The following is a 6,989-nucleotide window of genomic DNA, read 5'->3' on the forward strand; positions in this document are numbered from 1 at the left end:
GTTTTCATTAATAACAAGTTACAAATTCCTTGGGTACAACTGCAAAGAAAATCCTCTTGATTTCAGACCTGGTCCAGAAACCAATTGCAGTTAGAACTTCATCGATTTATAGATGCCATAATTTCATAAAAATATGTGCCTGTCCTTGCTACTCAGTTTTGTAGCAGGGTGCTGGCAGTAAGGGCTCCTATTACAAAGGCCTCAATCCTTTTTAAAAAAAAAAATAAAAAAAATAATTTTTACCATTTTAATAGCAAGATGCATTATAATTCTGTTGTCGTTGATGGGGAGAGGAATGATATGATTGATTTTTGTGATGCAGTACCTCTGCTTTTCGAAAGTGCTTAGTTATTTATTTGCAAAGTAGACTTGTTCTCGCTGTCTTCCTCTTGGTAGTTTGAGTTAGGTTTTGATGTAGTGTCTGGTTTGGGGCTTTTTTGTTTTGTGGGGGAGATGGGGTTCTTTGTTTTTTGCAACAATATACCAGTGCATGGTGTTTTTTACGTTCACATTTTCTTACTTGTTTTGGAATCAGAGCCTTGAAATGGGCCGTTTAAAAGGATCAGAGTAAAGGCTAGATTGAGTCAGACTTTCCATGTTTGTGAGTTGATAGTAGTAATTGATCACACTTCCTAGATGGAGAAACATATTTTAGATAATTACGACATCTCAGGAGTTCCTTATATACAAAATAAATTGATTTTCTTTATAAATAAATATTCATGCACATACCTTATATGGCATAAGATTTTCTGGATTTGAAAACCTGCTTCCCCCTCAGCTCAGCCAGGCGATTGCATTAAACATAAGGACGGGCCAAGGAGGAATAGAATTCGTGCCCAAGGAACGTTGCTGACCGAGACGGTAGCACAGAGGTTGCCACCTCCACTACCCAAAGCTGGGTGGTAGAGGGAGTTACTATTCTCTCAAGCTTTATTTCCATCGGGATCAATGATAGGTAGGACTTACTCAAATCGTGGCGGGACTAAACAATTTTCACTGGTTGATCGTACCATAAAGAACAAATTTTGGGGATGTTTCCTGGATGTGCTTTGCTGGCCCCACTCACAGTGCTGATTGGTGGAGAGGCCTTGGCAGGACAGGAAGGATGCCATCTTGTCTGCTGGCTGCCCTTTGTGCAGCCCCACCCCTTGGCACTGATTGGCCCCAGCCAATCTCCTCTACTGCCCTTCGTGTGGCCCCGCCAGCCAGTGCCTTTTCCCTACCACTGGGTCGGCTGTGAAGCCAGGCCACAGCAGTGAGGACTGTTGGCTCTCACTGGGGAGTCAGCATTTTATTTTATTTTATTTTATTTTATTTTATTTTATTTTAAGTTGGCTTGGTGGACAATCCTGGATTTCATGGTTTCTGCAAAATCATGAATGGAGTTAAACCCCTAATGATAGCTCTGGTCATGTACATGCGTGTGTGGGAGTGTACACACACGTGTGTCTGTGTGTTGATACACGGGAGAAGTGGTGAGGAAGAGTAGGGCATATGCTAGAAATTTTGCACTGACATAAGGCAGCTAAAACAACGTGGTAAACCGGGCCTTCAAATTGACAATGATTACAACTGATGTTCTGAAGCTGTTTCATTTGGTGAAATTCCCTTTGGTCTCTTAGCTACTTCTTATATGTGAAAAAATCTTAAAACAGGGGCAGCACATATCAATTTTAGTGTAAAATCATGGAGAATGCATGCTTTTAAGGCGGGAAAAGCTGATCTGTTAAACTGAGCTGCCTTGAGATTTTTTCCATCATCAACCTCATACTAGCTAGTAGAAGTGGATTGCATTGTTTAGAAATATGTTTAACTTTCAGAAAAATGACTTCAAGTGACTGAAAAATGAATTCTGTAACTTTTCATTGTTAAACCTCGCTGTATAAAAATCTGTTGCTTATTTCTAATGTTACAGGGGTGTAGGTTGTAGCCATGTTGGTTTAAGTTGGTCTAATAAAAGATAACAGATTAACCCAAAGAACCTTGTCTGCTTATTTCTAAGGTGAAATTGATCTGCCTTCTGCCTCTTAAGACACTGAATTTTCTTCTGTCTTTGCTAGATTAAGAAAAATCAGAATGCTTTTCTTCAATGGATGGTGGTTTTTAAAGACCACAGTCAAGTTGCTTCTCAGCCTTTTCTTTAGCTTGGTTTATTAACCTTATCAACAAACCTAGCTCCTCCACTCTTTTACTGTGAGGCCCATTCTTATCCAGTTCTTTTCTGAATCCTATTAGTTGACATTTCTTTTGAAGTGTGAACACCAGCACACGTACAATAGGCAGTTGTTTCTTTAGCACCATATTTTTTTCTATATATGGTCTTAACCTCCATGTATCTCATAGTCTTTGAAGGCCAGGTCCAAAAAACGGTCTCTGGAATCAAGCTAACTACCAGTTATGTGCCTATACTCCCCCATGCAGTGCTACTTACTTGACGTCTGCTCTCTGCTATTGAGATACAGGTCACTGGGCTAGACAGATCTTTGGTCTGACCCAGGATAACACTTCTTATGTTCTTATTCTTGGGGAGAGTTAAGCTAGCACCTAAGAAAGGAGATAAAAAAATGCTTTCATGTGTGGTCAGGAGTTGTCTACAGGTAATCAACAATAAATGCTGAATGGAGGCCTACCCTTCCCCGGCATGAGTGCTTCAAGCTGAGAACAGCTGTGTATCTGGGTCTCCAGTAAGAGCTATAAATGTCAGGCTATTATGTAAAAGATCGACATTGCCCAGGTTCAGCTGCTATGTTAAGGCTCTTTTTGATTCACAGGTTTTGGACGCCACTGCCCAAAGTCCTGTTTTAGGTGCTAAAGCTTTGTATTGGATCTAAGCTCTGAGCATGTTCCAGTAGTTCATTAAACACCACGATCAATCTGTCAGGCACTTACTTTCATCCTTTTCTCAGCGAGTGTGGCATGTCTTGCTTCACTAGGATTTTTGAGGTTTGTTTTGTTTTGTTTTGAAAAACTTGCTTTGCATGTCCGTCAGCAAAGGGACAGGCCAAAAGCCTGTGCCCCAAATGTAAAGAGCAGCACTGGGTTAGTCTGCTTCAGGCAGACCCTAGGGCCTGCCTCATGCTCCAAATGAGGTAGTCCTAGGGCTGTAGAGCACCCTCCTCTTGGGTCCAAAACAAACCGCTTGTCTTTGTGTGCCCAAAAAGACAGACCTAGGGATATGAGAGCAGCACAGCCTCTTCTTCCTGAATGGCTGCAACAGCTACTTCACAGCTAGCCCCCAACAGCAGACATGGGATAATCTGCCGCCATGAAATCTGTCTCAAGCTTTTAAAAACAGGAACTGCCAATAATGTTAAAGCAAGCCATTGCAATGCCAGCTAGTTTTTTGATCCACTTAAATGCCCAACCCTCTTAGACTCACTGACCATCGCCGAGCTCAGATTCGGGATGTCACAGCCATGATCCCGGACCTCATCCAGCCCTCTGATTGCTACCCCTTGGTCCTCATCCATGTGGGCACTAATGACGCAGCCGGGAGTAGTTTGGACCATGTCATGAAAGACTACAAGGCTCTGGGGGCCAAGCTTAGGGAAACGGGAGCACAGGTGGTTTTTTTCATCTGTTCTTCTGGTGAGCAGGCATGGATGGCGCCACAAGGTCTGCATCGGAGAGGTCAACCGGCAGCTTCGGAGCTGGTGTTACCAAGCGGGCTTTGGATTCTTTGACCACGACCCGCACTTCCGCACAGGAGACATGCTAGGGAGGGACGGGCTACATCTCTCTCCGAAAGGTAAGCGTGTTTTCTCTTCCAGGTTGGCTGATCTTATACAGCGAGCTTTAAACTAAGTTCGTTGAGGGATGGGGATGCAGAGGTACAGGAGGACACTTAGATGTCAAGCCAGATGACATGAGCAGGAACAACCCAGTGACAAGGGCCCAGGCAAGCTTGGGAACAAGAGGGCAGCATGAACACCCATAGGAGGTCTCAACTGCCTCTACACAAATGCTAGAAGTATGCATCCTCAATGATCAGGATGGGGTCAGAGGAGGGGCAAACTGAGGCGCTCTGGGTTAGAATGCAAGGGGGTCGCAGGGAAAGGAACTTGATAGTGGACGTCTACTACAGACCGCCTCACCAGGGCCATAAGCTGGACCTGGAATTGTCAGGTCAGCTCACGGAGGCTAAGACCAAGGGATGTGATTGTCATGGGTGACCTAAACTACCCAGACATCTGCTGGGAGGAGCAGCCAGCCAGGTCTGAACGCTCATGTAGGTTTTTAGCCTGCATACAGGACCTCCACTTAACCCAAGAGGTACATAATCCCACCAGAGGAAATGCCTTGCTGGACTTGGTCCTTGCCACAGGCGATGACCTGGTGAGGGATCTGCAGGTACTCAACTACCTAGACGTTAGTGACCATCCTCTGCTGGAATTTACTATCTGGTACAGGGTGGTGAAAGCAAGCAGTAAGGCAAAAGTCCTTGACTTCAGGAGGGCCGACGTCAATGAGCTAACGAGTTTAGTAAGAGACATTGAGGACTTGGAGCTTCAATGAGATGGGAGTCCAGGACAGGTGGTTGTTCCTTAAGGAGATGATCCTCTGAGCTCAGAGGGAGTCAGTCCCAACGCAAACCAAAAGGGGCAAAAGTGTGAAAAAGCCCCCTTACTAGTCTGGCTAGTAAGGCATCCAGGAGAGCCTGAGGGCAAAAAAGGTGGCATACAATCAGTGGAAGCACGGGGCTATCACCAAGGAGGATTACACCTCTGTTGTTCATGATTGCAAGGAAGCAGTTAGGAAGGCCAAAGCAGAGATAGAACTAGGGCTGGCAACCAGAATTAAGGATAACAAAAAGTCCTTTTTCAAATACATAGGACGTAAGAAGAAGGCACCAGGTATCAAGGGGCCCCTACAGGGCAGGCATGACAAGCTGGTGATTGCAGCAACAAAAAAAGCTGATCTCTTCAATGAGTTCTTTGCCACCATATTTCTGAGCAGGAACCGGGACAAGTCCCCCACTAGGATTACGGACAGGCTCAGGGACAATCTAGTAAAGGAACGCTTAGAGGAGCTGGACATGTATAAATCAGCAGGTCTGGATATTCTTCATTCAAGGGTACTGAGGGAATTGGCGGAGGTTATAGCAGGGCCCCTGGCACGGTTGTATGAGTGCTCGTGGTGCTCTGGCCAGGTCCCAGAGAACTGAAAAAGGATCAATGTGGCCCCCATTTATAAGAAGGGGAAAAAGGAGGACCCAGATGACTATAGGCCAGTTAGTTTCATCTTGGTCCTTGGGAAGACCTTTGAGAAAACTATCAAGGACCACATCTGCAGGGGCCCAGCATAGGAGGTAATGCTCAGGGGCAACCAATGTGGGTTCACTGCGGGCAGATCCTGCCTGATTAACCTTGCTTCCTTTTATGACCAGGTCACAAAGTCCTTGGATGCGGGCACCGAGATGGACATCATATTCCTGGACTTCAAGAAGGCCTTTGACACTGTTTCTCACCCCAGTCTCATAAAAAAAATGAGGCGATTGCGGCATTGATGCCTACACAGTCAGATGGGTGGCTCGATGGTCGCACCCAGACAGTGGTGGTGGACAGGTCATTTCCAACCTGGAGGGATGCGGGCGGTAGAGTTCCCCAGGGCTTGGTCCTCAGGCCTGTCCTATTCAACATCTTTATCAGCAACTTGGAGGTGGGCATGAAAGCACGCTGTCCAGATTTGCTGATGACACACAGATGTGGGGAGAAGTGGGCACGCTAGAGGGGAGGGACAAAATCTAATTAACCTTGAGAGGGTCCAGAGGAGGGCCACTCACATGGTCAGGTTTTCAAGGAAATTAGGGTTATAAACTATAAGTGGGAAATACTTACTGTATGGGCAAGTTTTGCTGGTTACCAGGTAAAACTAAAAATTTGCAGTGATCCACAGGGAGCAGAACAATGAGCAGGCTCAGCTCCCTAGTTGCTACTAGAGTTACTACAATGAAAGATTTTTTTCCTTTGTTCTGCCTTTAAAAAACCAATTGTTTTCTATGTTCAAGGGTGTGTGGTATCCAGCTATGGAAATGGGGATGACAGTACTGTACATAGAATTATAAACGAAGGCAAACCATCACTTTGAGAGTGCCATTATAATCTTGTCTGTATTTATCAGCCCATATCTTCAGTATCTTAATATTCTGCTTTTTGCCTGCAGCTGCACACATTGAGCAAGGAGCCCTAATCTGTGGGAGTGATGACTCAACCCACACTTATTTAAGAACTCTGAAGTGTGTACAAGTAATTCACATGTTCCCTCTCTTATAGATTAACACAACAGCAAATAAATTATGTTCAAAGCTTTGATAAATTGATTTAAGGCGCCTCACAGTTCTAAATGCGTAACTTCAAGTCATCGGCCAAATGACACCTAGCTCAACCTCCCTTTTGAAATTACTTATACATTTTATACATTAAAACAAAGGGTCTATTACAGGATATAAAAACTATGATGTTAACATTGTGCCACCATGAAAAATGATCAATTCACCCGCTTTTCTTTCCCTTCCCCAAGTCTCTTCTTGATCCATAGCATCACTCAGATTTCCACCCAACTTAGTCTACATAGAAGTGTGAAGTAAGTTGGGACAAATCAAGTAGAGATGTGACATCAGTACTACCTCTTCAGAAGTACACATACTCTGAGACTTTAGGATTGTTCCATTATGCCTAAGCAGTCTGAAGACTTTCCTTCCTCTTTGGTCCATATTCCATGAATCCTATGCAACGTTAATGTCTTTGAAGCAGGCTATTTTCTAGCATCTCCCTTAAGTTCCTGTATTTTTCCCACCACTTATTACAGGGTGGTCACTTCTTTAGTAACTCAGTTACTGTTACTTTCTGACCAACATCCTGGAGCCAAGAACTGCTCCCCTTTTGTGTACTCCAGCACTCTTGGCCTGGAGAAACTTCTAGTCTAAACATGAATCTAGATAAGTGCAGATAAGGATTGGTGAAGTCTCCAATTTTGGCCATTACCAA

This window comes from Alligator mississippiensis, chromosome 14, assembly GCF_030867095.1.
Source record: "Alligator mississippiensis isolate rAllMis1 chromosome 14, rAllMis1, whole genome shotgun sequence".
Classification (NCBI taxonomy): Eukaryota; Metazoa; Chordata; order Crocodylia; family Alligatoridae; genus Alligator; species Alligator mississippiensis.